This window comes from Balaenoptera acutorostrata, chromosome 8 (genome assembly GCF_949987535.1).
Source record: "Balaenoptera acutorostrata chromosome 8, mBalAcu1.1, whole genome shotgun sequence".
Taxonomy (NCBI): Eukaryota; Metazoa; Chordata; class Mammalia; order Artiodactyla; family Balaenopteridae; genus Balaenoptera; species Balaenoptera acutorostrata.
In genome coordinates, this window is record NC_080071.1 from 101,800,174 (window position 1) to 101,819,021 (window position 18,848).

General features: G+C 50.4%; 1 pseudogene; it reads left to right on the forward strand.

Moving 5' to 3' along the window:
• The first annotated feature begins 18,385 nt into the window (after positions 1-18,385).
• On the forward strand, positions 18,386-18,530 carry LOC114238028 (U2 spliceosomal RNA; annotated as a pseudogene).
• Positions 18,531-18,848: the final 318 nt, after the last annotated feature.

The window sequence follows — 18,848 nt, forward strand, 5'->3', positions numbered from 1 at the left end:
TATGTTGCCTACAAGAGGCCCACTTCAGACCTAGGGACACACAGACTGAAAGTGAAGGGATGGAAAAAGATATTCCATGCAAACAGAAATCAAAAGAAAGCTGGAGTAGCAATACTTGTTTCAGATAAAATAGACTTTAAAATAAAGACTGTTACAAGAGATAAGGTAGGACACAACATAATGATCAAGGGATCAATCCAAGAAGAAGATATAACAATTATAAATGTTTATGCACCCAACATAGGCACACCTCAATACATAAAGCAAATGCTAACAACCATGAAAGGGGAAATCAACAGTTACACAATAATAGTAGGGGACTTTAACACCCCACTTACACCAATGGACAGATCATCCAAACAGAAAATAAATAAGGAAACACAAGCTTTAAATAACATGATAGGCCAGATAGATTTAAATGATACTTATAGAACATTCCACCCAAAAGTGGCAGAATACACTTTCTTCTCAAGTGCACACAGAACATTCTCCAGGATAGATCACATCTTGGGTCACAAATCAAGCTTCAGAAAATTTAAGAAAATTGAAATTGTATCAAGCATCTTTTCTGACCACAATGCTATGAGATTGGAAATCAATTACAGGAGTAAAAACCACAAATATATGGAGGCTAAACAGTGTGCTACTAAATAACCAAGAGATCACTGAAGAAATCAAAGAAGAAATTAAAAAATACATAGAAACAAATGACAATGAAAACACAATGACCCAAAACCTATGGGATGCAGCAAAAGCAGTTCTAAGAGGGAAGTTTATAGCAATTCAATCTCACCTCAAGAAACAAGAAAAAATCTCAAATAAACAACCTAACCCTACACCTAAAGCAACTAGAGAAAGAAGAACAAAGAAAACCCAAAGTCAGTAGAAGGAAAGAAATCAAAAAGATTGAGCAGAAATAAATGAAAAAGAAACAAAGAAAACAATAGCAAAGATCAGTAAAACTAAAAGCTTGTTCTTTGAGAAGATAAACAAAATTGATAAACCCTTAGCCAGACTCATCAAGAAAAAAATGGGAGAGGACCCAAATCAATAAAATTAGAAAGGAAAAAGGAGAAGTCACAACTGACACCACAGAAATACAAAGGATTATAAGAGACTACTATAAACAACTATATGCCAATAAAATGGACAACCATGAAGAAATGGACAAATTCTTGGAAAGGTACAGTTTTCCAAGACTGAAATAGGAAGAATTAGAAAATATAAACAGACATATCACAAGTAATGAAATTGAAACCATAATTAAAAATCTTCCAACAAACAAAAGTTCAGGACCAGATGGCTTCACAGGTGAATTCTATCAAACATTTAGAGAAGAACTAACACCTATCATTCTCAGACTCTTCCAAAACATTGCAGAGGGAGGAACACTCCCAAATGCATTCTATGAAGCCACCATCACCCTGATACCAAAACCAGAAAAAGATATCACAAAAAAAAGAAAATTATAGACCAATATCACTGATGAACATAGATGCAAAAATCCTGAACAAAATTCTAACAAACAGAGTCCAACAACATATTAAAAGGATCATACACCGTGATCAAGTGGGATTTATCCCAGGGATGCAAGGATTCTTCAATATACGCAAATCAATCAATGTGATACACCATATTTACACATTAAGGAATAAAAACCATATGATCATCTCAATAGATGAAAAAGCCTTTGACAAAATTCAACACCCATTTATGATAAAAACTCTCCAGAAAATGGGCATAGAGGAAACCTACCACAACATAATAAAGGCCATATATGACAAACCCACAGCAAACATCATACTCAATGGTGAAAAACTGAAAGCATTTCCTGCAAGATCAGGAACAAGACAAGGATGTACACTCTCGCCACTCTTATTCAACATAGTTTTGGGAGTCCTGGACACGGCAATCAGAGACAAAAAGAAATAAAAGGACTAGAAATTGGAAAAGAAGAAGTAAAACTGTCAGTGTTTGCAGATGACATGATACTATACATACAGAATCCTAAAGATGCCACCAGAAAACTACTAGAAATAATCAATGAATTTGGTAAGGTTGCAGGATACAAAATTAATGCACAGAAATCTCTGGCATTCCTATACACTAACAACAAGAAATCAGAAAGAAAAATTAAGGAAACAATCCCATTTACCATGGCAACAAAAAGAATAAAATACCTAGGAGTAAACCTACCTAAGGAGGAGAAAGACTTGTACTCAGAAAACTATAAAACACTGATGAAAGAAATCAAAGATGACATAAACAGATGGAGAAATATACCATGCTCTTGGATTGGAAGAATCAACATTGTGAAAATGACTATACTACCCAAAGCAGTCTACAGATTCAACACAATCCCTATCAAACTATCAATAGCATTCTTCACAGAATTAGAACAAAAAAATTTACAATTTGTATGGAAACACAAAAGACCCCAAATAGCCCAAAGCAATCTTGAGAAAGAAAAGCGGAGCTGGAAGAATCAGACTCCCCAACTTCAAACAATACTACAAAGCTACAGTAATCAAGACAGTATGGTAGTGGCACAAAAACAGAAATATAGATCAATATACAGGATAGAAAACCCAGAGATAAACCCCCACACATATGGTCACCTAATTTATGACAAAGGAGGCAAGAACATACAATGGAGAAAAGACAGCCTCTTCAATAAGTGGTGCTGGGAAAACTGCACAGCTACATGTAAAAGAATGAAATTAGAACCCTCCCCAACACCATACATAAAAATAAACTCCAAATGGATTAAAGACCTAAATGTAAGACCAGACACTATAAAACTCTTAGAGGAAAATACAGGAAAAACACTCTTTGACATAAACCACAGCAAGATCTCTTTTGATCTTTCCTAGAGTAATGGAAATAAAGATAAAAATAAACAAATGTGACCTAATGAAACTTAAAAGCTTTTGCACAGCAAAGGAAACCATAAATAAGATGAAAAGACAACCCTCAGAATGGGAGAAAATATTTGCAAATGAAGCAGCTGACAAAGGATTAATCTCCAAAATTTACAAGCATCTCATGCAGCTCAATATCAAAAAAACAAACAATTCAATTTAAAAATGGGCAGAAGACCTAAATAGACATTTCACCAAAGGAGACATACAGATGGCCAAGAGGCACATGAAAAGATGCTCAACATCACTAATTATTAGAGAAACGCAAATCAAAACTACAATGAGCTATCACCTCACACCAGTCAGAATGGCCATCATCAAAAATCTAGAAACAATAAATGCTAGAAAGGGTGTGGTGAAAAAGGAACCCTCCAGCACTGTTGGTGGGAATGTAAATTGATACAACCACTATGGAGAACAGTATGGAGGTTCCTCAAAAAACTAAAAATAGAACTACCATGTGACCCAGCAATCCCACTACTGAGCATATACCCTGAGAAAACCATAATTCAAAGAGAGACATGTACCCCAATGTTCACTGCAGCACTATTTACAATAACCAGGACATGGAACCAACCTAAATGTCCATCGACCGATGAATGGACAAAGAAGATGTGGCACATGTATACAATGGAATATTACTCAGCCATAAGAAGAAACGAAATTGAGTTATTTGTAGTGAGGTGGATGGACCTAGAGTCTGTCATACAGAGTGAAGTAAGTCAGAATGGAATCTAAAAAAACAAAAATTGTATTGATGAACCTAATTGCAGGGCAGGAATAAAGACGTAGACATAGAGAATGGACTTGAGGACACAGCGGGGGGAGGGGGAAGCTGGGGCGAAGTGAGAGAGAGTGGCATGGACATATATATACTACAGAATGTAAAATAGTTAGTGGGGAGAAGCAGCATAGCACAGGGAGATCAGCTTGGTGCTTTGCGATCACCAAGAGGGGTGGGATACGGAGGGTGGGAGGGAGGCTCAAGAGGGAGGGGATATGGGGATATATGTATACATATAGCTGATTCACTTTGTTGTACAGCAGAAACTAACACAGTATTGTGAAGCAATTATACTCCAATAAAGATCTATTTTTAAAAAAAAAGAATAAATTTAATCAGAGAAGTGAGAAAATACAGAAAGGTAAACAGCAAAGCAAGACAAAATAATACTTTAGCCACTAAACAAAGTCAAGTATCTTTAGTTCTTCCTCAAGGACTATAGATAATATTCTGAGTCATGTCCTTTGAGCTGTTTTGCAGATACTGAAACCCCCATCAGGTGGAAGAAGTTAACTGCATGCTGCCCCCACGCACGTAGACCCCAGACCGGTTGGAACCAGAGGTTAATGATGCTGACTCCCGATGACCTCACCACCAGCCAATCAGAAGAACGTCCACGAGGTGGGCACGCGCTGCTCTTCGAACGCTATAAGACTCCTCACTAACCCCTCAGGGTGAGAGGCAGTCTTGAGGCTGTGGCTCTCTTTGCCTGGCAAAGCGGTAAAGCTCTTTCTTTCTACTTCACCATAAACTCTGCCTCCGAGGTTTCATCCGGCACCGGGGTACAGAGGCCGAACTTTGGCAACACCACCCAGCTTAGAATACAAAGGCCTCCGGTCTGCTGGCGAGGACCACTGCCCACCCACCCTCCTGCGCTGGGGTTTATCGTCCCACTCAGGGGATGTTACATCCCTAAGCAGTACCGAGCACTGTTTGGCACATTTTAAACCTTGTCTAAATGGCCTCAGACCATCTGCGATCTTCTGCAAGTTGCTTTGCCGTTTGTTGCTTTTCTGAGGAGACGGGTGGCCAGCAGTGGGAAGATTCCCGGTCTTGGAGCCCAAACCTGCACTTGGCAGTGTGACCACAGCAAATCACACAGCCTCCCAGCCTCAGTTTCTTCATCTGCGAAACAGGTGGGGAGGCAGCGGGCTTCGCCCAACCCAGACACGGCCCTTCTGCTCCCGCCCCTCCCAGCGCTGACGGCAGCCCCCGGCCCCCGGCCCCCGGCACCTGTTTCCTAGCCCAGAGCCGGCTCGGAAGAACTGCCTGCACTCCGCCGCCTGGCCCATCCGGCAGACAGCGGAGCCTACAGGGTCTTCTCCATTTTTCCCACGTCACTGCTTCAGCGGTTGCCCCGGGGGACCCTGCTCTACCCGAGGTCTCTGTCTTTGGCTGACAGAGGGTTTTTCCAGCCCTTTGGGGCTGCAGGGGACACAACCACCCCTCCCAGAGAGATGCTGCCGGTCTCCTGGGCCTAGGCCGGGCTCTGACCCTCACATCCCCCCGTGTTCACCCCGCCAGACCCTCCCAAGCCACCTGCCCGAGACCAGCTCCAGGCTGCTTCTTCTCAGCCTCCTTTGCTGTTCTCAGCTCTCCTCCAGCCTGTGGGCAGATGCCCAGAGCCTTGGTTTTGGAGCACATCTCATCCCGCTTCCGTAGGGATGCCTCCCTCACCAGGGTTTGAAATACCAGCGCCACAGCAAGGGCGCCCAGGTTCGCACTGAGCTGCAGACCTCGCCCCTAAACACAAGGCCTCGGCCATCCAACCCCCTCCTCCTGATGCAGAGCAGGAGCCCTGACGGTCACGTCCAAGACTAGACTCTCGGTCACCTGTCCCCGACACCTACTGCACGCCAGCCCCCATTCACTGAACAGCACGCCCGTCCTCGCACCCGCTTAGACCAACACCTTGGGGACGTGCCCATGCATTTCCTTTTCCTCATCCCTCTTGGCTTCTTTCAAAACACATCCAGAATCGCCATCTTTCACTGTCCCCGCCACCCCACCTGGCCCGGGGCAGCTGTGCTCTCACTGCAGGTTTGCAGGAGCCTCTGCTGGTTCCCCTCCCTCACCCTGGCCCACCTCGGAGGTCTGCTTGACCCAGAGGTGGAATGAACCTGTTAAAATCTACATCAGGTCCCGCCACCCTCTGCTCACAACCTACAAGGGCCTCCTCTTCACACAGGGCAGCAGCCAACATCAGGACCACGGGACCTGGCCCCCACGCCCCTCAGGCTACAGCAGCCACGGCTCCCCTGTGCCTAGAACACACCGGCTGCAGCCTTGCCTTCTGCCTCCCAGGCGGGGCCCTGCCCCCCCCACTTCACGCCCTGGAACCTTGGCTCAAACCTCCACTTGTCAGTGAGGCCTCCTCTGGCCTCCATGGTCCCCCCAACTCTTTCCCTGCTCCCCTGACCTCCATAGTGGGTGTCACCTGCTAGCATCTGTTCCCAATCTGCCTCCCCTCCCAGGAGCACAGGCTCCGCGGGGACAGGGATTTGGACACGCAGCACCCTCTGGCCACGGGGAGAAGCTGCAGGAGGAAATCTCAGCCCAGGCCCCAGCCGTCCTCAGCCCCCCCTGCCCACAGCCAGCAACCCCACCCAGCCTGATGCTTACACCCAGTCCCGCAGCCCTGAGGGCTTCAGCCCTTCTCCTGCCCAGGCCACCCCCTCCTCCCTTCCCCTGCTCACTCCTTGGTGGGTCACCCCCACCCCAACTCCCCAGACTCCAGCCCTTCCCCTGCACAGCCCTGGGCCCACAGCGTGAGAACGTCTGTCCTCTCAGCAGGACCCGAGACCCCAGGCCAGGGCCTGGGCACAGAGGGAGAGAAAGGGAGGCGGGGAGGGCGGGGAGGCCTAAGGGTCTCAGGAGCTGCGGGCCGTGGGGGGCGGAGGGCAAGCTGTTCCGCGGTACCTGGAGCGGCCCTCACAAGAGCCGCCTGGCCATCGGGAGCTGCAGCCCGACCGCCTACACAGCACATGGGAAGGGAGCTCTTTCTCACTCGCGCGTGTCGCCCCGAGCCGGGGCGCTCTGAGAGACGGGCCACGCGTAGACGGTGCTTCCCCTGGTTTGGATGCGACCATTTGCCTCAGAGGGTGGGTAACCTGCCCCTTCTCCCGCCGTGCCTCCCAACCTCGCCACGAGTTTGTCCTCTCTGCCCTCGGGAAGGACTCTGGGGTGGGTCCCCTAGCCTCTCAGCCTCTCCAGGAGAACAGAAGACCAGGCTGGGCCGGTAGTCCCCGAATTCCATGGAATCCATTTTAATATTGGAACCTGAGCTCTCGCCCAGGTAAAGCTTCTTCCTTCCACCAGCTCAGGGCTGCCCTGGCCTGGCCCTGCCGTGGAAGTGGGTGCCGGGCCGGCTCCTTCCTGCCCTTTTCACTCCAGCCGCCCCCGCTGCTGGCTGCTGTTTAGGGCAGCTCCAGGGCTCTGGAGGGTGGTCTCGGGGAGTGGGACTGGGGACACAGTGATGGGAAAAGTCGACTTGATGGGCCCAGCTGGGGAAGCTGACTGACTCCCTTGGACAGTCTGCAGGTTCCTCAGTGGTCGCTGGCTGGAATCCTGGGACAGGCAGTGCCCTCCTGGGCTGGCTGCTCTCAACCCCTCTGCTGGGGCCCTTGGTCCCCTTCAAGGCCACCCTCACCGGTGCTGGGCACCCACCCTTCATCCCCCCGTTGGTGGAAGGGGACCGCGTTTCCATCAGGCTCCGTGCCCTCCGCCTGGCAAATCCCTAATAGCCTCCTGCCTTTGGGCCTTCCCAGCAGTGGGGGTCACTGGTGCTGGTCCCCAGATAGGCACACAGCAATCTTCCATCTCCAGGCCCACCCCCACGCTCCTCCTCAAAGTCATGGTCACACGATTCACTTCAGACGACGACATGGGGACGGCTGTGAGCTAGCTGTGTCACTCCCAGGAGAAAGCGTTAAGGTCCAATGCACAACTCACCACATCTTTTCCTTCAGCCAGGGCAATCGTAGGAGAACACATAAAAGCTGATGGAGGGTCGCTGAGTGACTATGTGACCAGAAACCTCCACCAGCCCATGCTGGGCAAGGAGTATGAATGGAAAGAAGCATCGTGGGGTGAAGCTGTGAGCTTTGGGGGTGTTCCTTACTGCAGCATCACCTACTTGGTCCTCGTACACCAACCACAGTCAGACTCCAGACCTCGCCTTCCCTACAATCCAGTGCCTCCCCCGAAGCCTTCTCCCTCTTGCTTGGGGGAGGGGGGCACCCTTCCCCCACTGCTCCCCTTTGGGGGCGGTAGGCACAGCACACAGCAACCCTCCTGCCGTGGGGTCTTCAACTTCCCACACAGCCAGAGGCAGGGTGTGGACCAAGGCGGGCACAACTAGCCTCACCGACTTGCAGGGTGGCCCTGGAGTGCGGCCTGGCATCTTGCTTCAGGGAGATGCAGGGCTCTGGCCCGGCTGTAACAGGAGCCAGGAAGCAGCATCTTCACCTTTCTCTCACTGCCCCTCAGACCTGCGTCTCCCGCCCCAAGCCCTGCTCCCTTAGATGAAAGTTCAAGTGGGTCTTGTAAGTCTCCGGATCTTGCTGATATAATAAACCGTTTTCCTGTCACTTTTAGTCCAAAACAGCATTCCTTCCACGATTGATGTGCTCCATTAAGTCACAGTCAGAGACCCTTGCTTGGTGAGAGCTGCCCCTTCTCCCAGGGGGCTCAGAGGCAGGACCCCCTGCAGGGTCCTCTCTGCACGGGAAAGGTCAGGCCCCACCTCACTGGAGGGGTGTCCCCGGAGCCTCGGAGATCCCTGAAGAGCCCCTGCAGGCATAGCTGACCTCACCTGAGAGCCCAGCTCTCCCTTCGCTGGCCCCTCTGGACGAATGTCCCAGGCTCGGGCACGTCAGTGCATGGAAACACGCCACCCTCCCCAGGCAGCCGCCCACTTGGTGTCAGTTTAGGCCTGACTTAGCCAAGTGCCCAATGTGGCCCCCTCCTGGGGGCACCTGTCAAAGACTCAGGGTCTTCCTGAAGCCCCTCTGGCCTGCTCGAGACGATGTGGAGCGACCCCTCCCCTACAGCAGGCCCACCGCTTTCCCCAAAGGAAACTTCCTCTCGTACCTTCACACTCAACCCTTTAACGTCAAGAGGGTGCCCATTCTTTCTCCAGGTACTTACTGAGCATTTACCATGGGCCAGTCACCACTGTGGGGATACCTCAGTGAATGAAACAGACAAGAATCCCTGCCCTCATGGGGCGGCCCTTCTGCTGGAGGAGATAAAAAGACACACAATAGACTACTGTACATAAAATAGATAACCAACAAGAACCTACCATATAGCATAGGGAACTGTACTCAATACTCTGTAATAACCTGAATAGGAAAAGAATCTGAAAAAGAAGAGATACGTGTATATCTGATTCACCTTGCTGCACACCTGAAACGAACACAACACTGTAAATCAACTCTACTCCAATAACTAAATAAATAAATAAAACAGTCAGTTACAATCCCCGAACTACCTTTTTGCATAATAATGATCTCCAAACCTAAAAATAATAATAATGAGACGCACAATAGTGCAGCAGATGGCAGAGCATTAGAATGCCACTGTCCTGTGAAGGAAACACCAGAGAGAGGGCGCAGAGTGAGACCGCAGTGGAGAGGGAACTGCCACTTTAAACATGAGCCTCAGGGTGGCCTCAGGGGGAAGGTGATGCTGGAGCAAGGGCTTGGGGAAGGTGAGACGGTGGACCACGGAGGAAAGCATTCTGGGGCAGTGCAAAGGCCCTGGGGTACATCAGGCCTGGCACACACCAAGCAAACAAGGAGGCCAGTGTGGACAGAATGAAGTGAGACAGGGGAGAGAGGTAGGTGTTGAGGTTAACCAGGTCCTGCGTGGCCAGATCACACAGGCCTCGGAGAGAGGAGGAGAGAGGAGGGGTGGGGGCGAGTCTCTGAGCAGAGGAGAGGCGTCTCGCGTCGTCCATTGTGAAAGGATCGCAGGCAGTCTGGGGAATGAGGATGTGGATGTGGAGACCAGCTGGGGACCAGCACGGTAACCCAGGTGAACTTGGGTCCCGGAGGAGGAAATGCAAGCGGTGAGAGAGGGTCACAGCAGGACATGTTCGAGCCAAATGGATTTTCTAGTTCATTGAAAGTGATGTGAGAGAGAAAGTGAGGCCAGGACAGCCCTGGGGCGCTCGGCCTGAGCAGCTCGAGGGCTCGGGCTGCCGTCCCGAGACAGGGAGGATGGTGGTCTGGAGTTCAGGAGCGGGTATCCCTGTCCAGAGCCGAGGAGAGGCCGGGCTGGAGACACACCCGGGGCCTGAGCACACGGGCCTGGCGAGGTCACCGAGGAAGCCGGCACAGACAGAGGAAAGAGGTCCAAGGCAGCAGGGCCCCCAGCTGGGAGGCTGAGAGCGGCGCCCAGACCCCGCGGGTGTTTGTCTAAGGCCTAGAAGCCCTGGTTGCCACTGCCGGCGCAGGTCCCACCCGCGTGTCTACTGGCCCTACTTTCAAACGTGGGACACTCACCATGCACTTGTCCTCTGCATTTGGGGGTCTCGACCGGAACTGACCGAAAAGCCCCGTGTTAATCTCTTGTTACGGGATCATTCTTACAGGTAGATGAGAAAATGGAGGCCAGGTTAATGTCAATATCTAGGTCAAGAGCACCTCCACCTGCAAGCCCAGATCTGTCTGTGGGGCTGGTGGGGGCCTGGGCCCATCCCCGTCACACTGCAGTGGCTCTAAGTGCCCGAGGACCCCGCAGCCTCCGCGTGTCTGCACTGACGGGTCACCTGGAAGGCCTGAGGGGCAGAGACGCCAAGGCCAGCCCTGGACTGAGCACCGCAGATCACCCCTCCTGCAGCAAGCAGGGTGCCTTCAGTGTCAGGACCCATGGCCACGCCACGCCGGGAGTGACCACGTGGAGGCATGTCCACCTCCAATGCCTCCTGTTCAATTGGATGGTGAGCTGAAGACAGGCCATCAAGTTCTCATCAAGCGGGGCGGGCGGTTAGCGGATGACCCACGGGGCCCCTCCCCTCCAGCTGGTGCTCACAGCGTCCTGGCCGACAGTCTCTGCCCCCTGTGCCCCCTCCTCCCTTCTACCCTTTGCATCTGCCATCTGTCTGTCACCAAGACCCACGTAGCACTTCACAGGGAGCAGCCTCATGGGCATCTGTATGAACCAATAGCGTATCCCGAGAGATTTTCCCTCACCACTGCCTCGGCACGGGGCAGGACGCACGCTGAGAGACGTGCTTCTCATCCTCACAAGGACCTCGCAAAGCAGGGACCCCCAACTCATTCCACAGGTGAGCAGAGCAAGGCCAGTGTGGGTGCAGCCAGGACACGCGATTCTGTAGCCTGCCCTCCCTCAACCACAGGTAAAGAGAGAACCTTACTAACTCCCGCTTGGCAGGTAAGAATTTAGCTATTTCTGCTCAGATGATAGATTCCTTACCAATTAGCAGAAAACTGTTCAAGCTTGGTAGCAAAAATGAATTTTGATAAAACATGAAAATGCAAGATCCCATTTGTTGAGAACACTTGTTGCTGCCCCCTCAGCACTACTCCCCCTCTGCCTTCCCAACAGCACTAATCCCACCCAGCCACCCACGGGGGTCTCAGAGAAGCAGCACCTCTGCAGCCTCCAAGCTCGGAGCTGGCGTCCTGGGCTGAGCCAGTTCCTGCATCCGGTCACTGGGATGGAGATGGGCTAGTGTCACTGCTGGTCCTGGCAGGAACTAATGGCTGTGAGCACCAGAACCAAGGCTCCTTCTGGCTGGACGTGAGAAGACTCAAGTCGTTCAATTAGCTACAGTCTGCCACCTTGGGAGCTGATATGAAGCACTCATTTGTTAAATCTGGCACTGTGGAAGGCAGTATGGGGAAATGGGCCTTGTGACACTGCCGAGCGACTGGAGCAAGACTTACCTGAAGCCCACTCTAGTCTGGACTTTCATTTGAGTTAGTCAAAGGAGTCTCTCTATTGTTTCAACTAGTTTGAACTGTTTTTCCTGTTGCTCATGATCAAAAGCACCCTAACGGACACACTATTAGACATGTTTAAAGGGTGGCAGCTCCACACTGGCATAACTTGGGGTGGAGGATGGAGGCAGGGAGAGGAGCTGAGAGAAACTCAATAAGCAGATTGATTTTTATTTAGGAGCTCAAAAGTCAACATTTGTAGGGGCAACTCTCAGGGTCCCGAAAAAACAATTGGGCAGACAATTGGATAAATGTTCATTCAGCTCAGGATTCTGTACCCCTTCTCCTCAGGAAGGGTCAGGCACACATTCACCCAGCCCTTGACCCCCACATTCAATAACTCCATGCATTCTATCAACACCCCCTCCCAGCTCAGACATGGAGGGGGCAGGGCACTTGCCCTTCCCAGGGACTCCCACCCTCTGGGCTCCATCCACACCCCTCTGGTCATCTTCCTTCTACCAAACATGACCCCCTCAGGATGGGAAATCTGCTTTTACAAGCTTCCCAACCCTATCTTAATGCTATAAACTTCATGTGCTGAGTCCTTCTCTTTCAAAAAGCCAGGCTCTTAACTTAAAAACCTAGGCTTGGGGCTTCCCTGGTGGTGCAGTGCTTGAGAATCTGCCTGCTAATGCAGGGGACACGGGTTCGAGCCCTGGTCTGGGAAGATCCCACATACCGCGGAGCAACTAGGCCCGTGAGCCACAACTACTGAGCCTGCGCGTCTGGAGCCCGTGCTCCGCAACAAGAGAGGCCACGATAGTGAGGGGCCCACGCACTGCAATGAAGAGTGGCCCCCGCTTGCCACAACTAGAGAAAGCCCTCGCACAGAAACGAAGACCCAACACAGCCAAAAATAAAAATATAAAAATAGATAAATTTTAAAAAAAAAACACCTAGGCTTGCAAGACTGTGTCTCTGCTATGTGTTTTAGGGGAATATTTTGAAATCACACTGTGACTCTTGGTATATGAGTTGGTGTTCTCCAGAAAACAAACCAATAGGGTGTGTGTGTGTGTGTGCGTGTGTATAAAGAAATTGCTAAGGAATCAGTCCGTGTGATTACGGAAGCCAACAAGTCCCAAGATGTGACATTAGTGAGCTGCAGACCAAGGAGCCCTGATGGTGCAGTTCCAATCCAAATGCCAACAGGCTTGAGACCTAGAAAGAGCTAGTGTTTCCATTTGAGTCCAAAGGCTGGATGACCTGATGTCCCAGGTCAAGGCAGTCCGGCAGAAGGCATTTACATTTTTCTGCTATTCAGGTCCTCAGCTGATTGCTGAGGACGAGCCACACGAGGGAGAGCAAGCTGCTTTCCTCAGTCTACCAATTCAAATGTTAATTTCAACTCCCTCACAGACACACCCAAAAGAATGGTTGACCAGACGTCTGGGCACCGTGTGGCCCAATCAAATAGACGTATAAAATTAACCGTCACACTAAGTTCCAGGCTGTACCTGCCTCTGTGCACTGGAGCCAAGGCACACAGGAAGCAGTCACTTCTGGGGGAATCTGGTACAAAGAGCTTGTGTAATATCTCTAAGGTTATCCTGCTACACTGAAGTCCAACTCCAGGCTTTTACGAGCAGTCTTCCCCCAGCCATAAATTCCCTCCTTCCTCTTTGTGGTTACCCTAGTCTTACTGACCACTCAAGGCCCAGCAAAATGTGCACCCCTAAAGTCTGAATCCCCCCTTCCCAGAAAAGTTGCAGGCAGTTGCTGATAGGGGATAACCTCTGACCAAAGCTGGGGGTGAACTGAAGACCAGTAGTCAGCGTCCAGCTGGATCCTGACGTCAGGCAGGGCGAGCCGACATAGACCAATAGCTGGGTGCTGGGGCCAGGGATGGGAAGGCAGGAGAGGAGAGCCCACAGAGCAGACGTGGGCACCCACTCGGGACTTCCCTGCTCCACAGCAGTGGTCCCCAACCTTTTTGGCACCAGGGACCGGTTTCGTGGAAGACCGTTTTTCCACGGATGCTGCAGGGGTGAGGATGGTTCAGGTGGTAATGCCAGCGATGGTTCAGGCGGTAATATGAGTGATGGGAAGCGATGGAGAGCGGCAGATGAAGCTTCGCTCGCTCACCCCCTGCTCACCTCCTGTTGTGCGGCCCGGTTCCTAACAGGCCGCGGACCGGTACCAGTCTGCAGCCCAGAGGTTGGGGCCCCTGCTCCACAGCACACACTCCTGGGTGAGGCAGGACATAGACGGGCACCACGCTGCGCAGCTGGAGTCTGTCCCCTGTGGACCAGATGCTCCAAGATAAAGATAAGAGCAGGGGCAGAGAGGAGCTAAGCCCGGCCCAGATAAGAGACAAAGAGACCACATATACCTCATTCTTGAGGCCAAAGAGACTTTCCTGTCTACACATGCACAGAAAGGCTCCTCAGGGCTCAAAAAGGGGTGCTGTCCCATAGTAGGTGATGTCAACCTACCCATAGGCCTCTTCGTTGGAATCCATCATGGCTAAGAGATGCACATGCGCACAGGGGAGGACCCTGAGATGTATCAAATATGGACTCAGAACCAGGCAAAGCAAGATGATTGACCAGAGGAAACCCAGAAGAAATGCCCCATAAAAGTGATTCAAACTACCACGAAGGCGTGACTCTCTCTGAGCCCGCCCGTGTGAGTCTATCCACACATACACTTTTTCCTCCTAATAAACACTTCACTTGTTCCACTACTTTCTGTCTCTTCCTGGGAATTCATTTCTACACAGCTGACGGGCCAGGCCCTTGTCACCGGCCACTGGGCTTGCGGCGAGGATTCAGCGCTCTCACTGCCTGACTTCAGTCTGTGGCCAGGGAACCAAACTCCTGCTTCAAGCCGCTTCAGGCTGAGGCCAGGCAAGATCCTGGGGACAGGAGGCACCCAAGACAACTCTGCCTCCTTCACCAGCCAGGCAGAAGTGCAGACACCATTCCTCCGCCGCCATCGGCTTGAGACCCAAACCTGGCCCCTCCTGCACTGCTGAAGGAGACAAAAGGGACTCATCTATAGGGCTGGGCCAAAGGCTATGGTTATCTCCACCGCCAGTAGCCCCCTTCCCTGTGAAATGCATAATGCACCATAAGCACTGCTCACAGGCAGATAAAAATAGCTTTGAATCAAAGAGGTAGTTTCCTTATTTTGTCTCCAAGGACACAGATCAGAGGGCTGGACGGCATGTGGGCAAATCAGTTTTTGCTCTTGGCAGGAGTTTCAGTGCTTTTCCTCCACAAGCACAGAAAAGTCTGCCAATGTCGATATCTGAAGCTGAGATAATAGGCTGGAGCAGTGTTTTATCTTTTCTTGACCCACTCCCAGCCTTCAAGGTCTCTGCTCTCCTTCTGTAGACACACAGGATAAGCCAGACATAACAGCAATAGCAGAGAAGTCCACCAGGCCCACTGGACCGATGAGGCTGTGTAATGATGACCATCGCCCTCCACTGCAGACATCTTCTGCCTGAAACTCTGCAGACCCACAGCAGCAGCCCCATTTTACAGGCGGGAAAACCAAGGCTCAGAGAGGCCACATTATTTTTCAAGCATCAGTGCTAAGTCCAGCGACCCTCAAAGCCTGAGGCCTTTTAAGACTCTGCAGATGTAGAATCACTATCTTGGGTTTGCCTCCTGCCTCCTCCACTTAAAAGCTGGGTCACAGAGATCCAGGCTCTTAATCTCTCTGAGCCTCAGGTTCTTCATCTGTAAAATGGGAGTCAAAACTACTTCCAGAGCTGTTTGTAACTCAGAAGAGATCGTGTAAAGGCGTTTTGTATTCTGCAAATTGACATGTAGATACTAGTTATTGTTATTCTTATAATTGAGCACTTAATGCACACAAGGCACTGCTCACCAGGCCCCTAGGAGGCAGGTATTATTAATATCCCCACTTTGCAGCTGACTGAGATGCAGGAAGGCTAAGGCCTTGCCCACAGCTAGGAAGAGGCAAAGCCATCACTGCAACAGAGGCAGCTGGCTCCAGAGTGGGCACAGTGCAGCCTAAACATGGCGATGGTTATCACAGATGTACTTTCCCACGCTGAAGACTGTTAAGGGTGACTGCGCCTTTGCAAGAGTATCTTCACCTCCCTTCAAATCCTCCCAAAGGTCTATTCTATTCTGTAGTACAATCCTCAGTCTGGGGAAAAAAAAGATCTGATAAAGAAGTCACACCAAGGTGTTGCTGCTGATAACGCGTCTGTAACCAGCAGGGGTGTTTGCGTCCAGATCAAAGCCTGGAGGGACCGGACATGACAAACAGAAGTCAGACAGAGGGTCAGCGCCCAAGCCAGGCCGCTGCCTCTGCAGCGCAGCCCCACTTCAGCCCAGCACCCTGCTCAAGGGGGCGGGGGAGGGGGTCAGTGGGGCGAGGTGGGCGGGGCTGGGAAGAAGAGGGCTTTAGCTCACTCTCCTGGACGCTCACCGCAACACTGCGTTGGGCTAGGGAGCAAGTCCAAGTACGACAGGCCCCACGCCAGCCCCTTGGTTCCTAATCGAGAGCGAGGACGTGGGAGGGGCCTGAACATACCAGCCACACCCTGGGGTGGAGCCCCTGCCGAACCACCTCCTAGCCCCGCCCCCAACTGCCCAACGCCAGGGGGAGTGTCCAGAGCGTTCCTTCCTCTGTAAGATGGTACGAGGGCCTCTCTCCCGGGTGCTTATTGAAGGTTAGATGAGATGCATGTATACGGGTCATGATTGCAGAGCAGATGATCACAGGTGGCCATTGCCCACTCCGCCCCCATGCAAACTCCTCCCCACACCCATCGCGCCTGCCTCCGGGGCTCGCTCACCTCATGCTGCTCTCACTGCTGTGTTGAGTGGGTGCTAGACATTCAGCCCAATGACTAGCACCCACTCCCTCGTGCCTTTGGCCAGAGCAGGGTGGGCAGTCCAGATGCCCCAATCCCTGGCAGGCAGGGCCAAAGACCCATGTGCCCATGGGAGGAGATGAGCAGAGCTGAGCCCAGGATTTAACCTGAGACCCAGAAGAACGCTGCCTTTTAGCTGGACTTCCCGGAGAAGTGCTGAGGCCGGCTGCCTTAAGCCCTCTTCTCCACGGAGTACTGAGGAGTGAGACATGTATGAAGAAGAGAGAGGAGAGGAGAAGGAAAAGAGAAAACTATGCATTTATACTGTCTTTTATAGTTATACAATTGCAGTTTTATACCCTTCCTTTTCCCTCACTCTGACTCCCCTCCCTTGGCCCCTTATCAGGCATCTTCAGACCCCCTTGTGACATTCAGGATGAGGAGTATCCAGGTGCCTCCCCCAGCAGCTGTGGCAGCTACCCTGGGGGGTGAGCCACACCAGAGCAGGAGAAACAAGGGAAGCCACGGTGAGCTCTCTGCCTTTGGGGGACTGCCTCCAGGGAATCACAGAAAAATCATCATCATGGTTGAGCTTCTGGTATATGTCAGGACCAGACGAAGCCAGCTACATACCAGACCATTAGCCTCACAACAGCCTGGCCAGGAAAGTGTCATCATTCCCATTTTGCAGATGAGAAAGGTTAAATGACTTGCTGAAAGTCAACAGCTGAGATAAGATTTTAACACTTTTGTCAGATTGCAGTGCCAGAGTCAGATAACCTTCCCAAGACATTGGAGGGAGTGCATATTTGATCCACATTCAGGTGCATTTCTTGAACCTTCATTCAACGGGTGTCTCCAGGAGGTACCCTGATAAATCCAGCTGGTTTTACTCTGCTTCTCTGGTAGAATAACATGATCGGGAGGGGAAGTGTGTATTGCTGTTTTTAAGTTATAACTCCCTTTACCTCCCCATGAAATGATGAAACTCCTTTCTAAAGGGGAAAAAATTAAATCACATCCATGTTCTATCAAGACGGGCAGCATCACCTCAGAGTACAAACGGTTCTGTTACTTTTCAATAATTTTTAAAGGCCTTTTTCTCATCATAAAAATAATACAAGCATCAAAATGGAAGTAATATATAATACTTTAGAGGAAATTTGAAAACCCAGAAAAGTATAAAGAAGAAAATATAAATCACACAAAATTCCTCTATTAAAAAACAACCAGGGCTTCCCTGGTGGCACAGTGGTTGAGAATCTGCCTGCTAATGCAGAGGACACGGGTTCGAGCCCTAGTCTGGGAAGATCCCACATGCCGCGGAGCAACTAGGCCCGTGAGCAACAACTACTGAGCCTGTGCGTCTGGAGCCTGTGCTCCGCAACAAGAGAGGCCACGATAGTGAGAGGCCCGCGCACCGCGATGAAGAGTGGCCCCCGCTTGCCGCAACGAGAGAAAGCCCTCGCACAGAAACGAAGACCCAACACAGCCAAAAATAAATAAATAAATAAATAAATAAATAAATAAATAAAAATTAAAAAAAAAAACCAGTATTACTATTTTGATGTATTTTCTTGCTTTTCTCAAGTCCACTGACATTATAACCTGTAGGTGTGGTGGTAAGACTTCAGGTGGGAAGAAGGGGGGTGGGGTAGGGCAGAGCTGAGTCCTGCTGGTTAATGGTGTTGACACTTTCTGGAAGTTCAGCCCCCGTTTCCTCATCTGAAACCCCCATGGGCTTTGATAAACACACAGATGTGAGTGAAAGCAATTTTTATGAAAGTTTGCTAGTTACTCTCCTTGATGGCAGGGACCATGTTTTCATGCCCTTTTATGTCCCCAGAATTTAGAAGACTGCCTGGCCTGTGGAAGCCTTCTATATAATTTTATTTTTTAAATGTTGATGATCACTTCTCTGCTTTTTGGCTAAGATCAAGTGTAGTATCTGTTCCTATCAGTTTAAAACGGTGATAATGATGAAGTCTTTTTAATACACTGGTGTCCAAACGTTTTACCAAATTTTATTATACAAATGTTCATGTTCACACTTTTTTAACAGTGTGTCATGTATTTTAAAGAAATCTTCTGTGGAACCCAATATCTGACAGCATTTACAGAAGCAAAGTAGCCCCTGTTAAGGGGAAGGGTAGGAGAGCCCACCCTACACCCTCTTGCCCCCAAGGTATTCCCCACAGGATCTTCATGGAAGCTTAGGGCACGATTTGAAAAATAGTTTCAGAAACAGTTTGCAAACCACTCTTTTAATTATTTGATGGCAGAAATGGGGCTCTGGGACACAGCAAAGTAAAGGAGGTTTCAGCCTCTCCCAGAACCCCATTCGATGGCCACTCAGTCCTTTCCCTCATTCC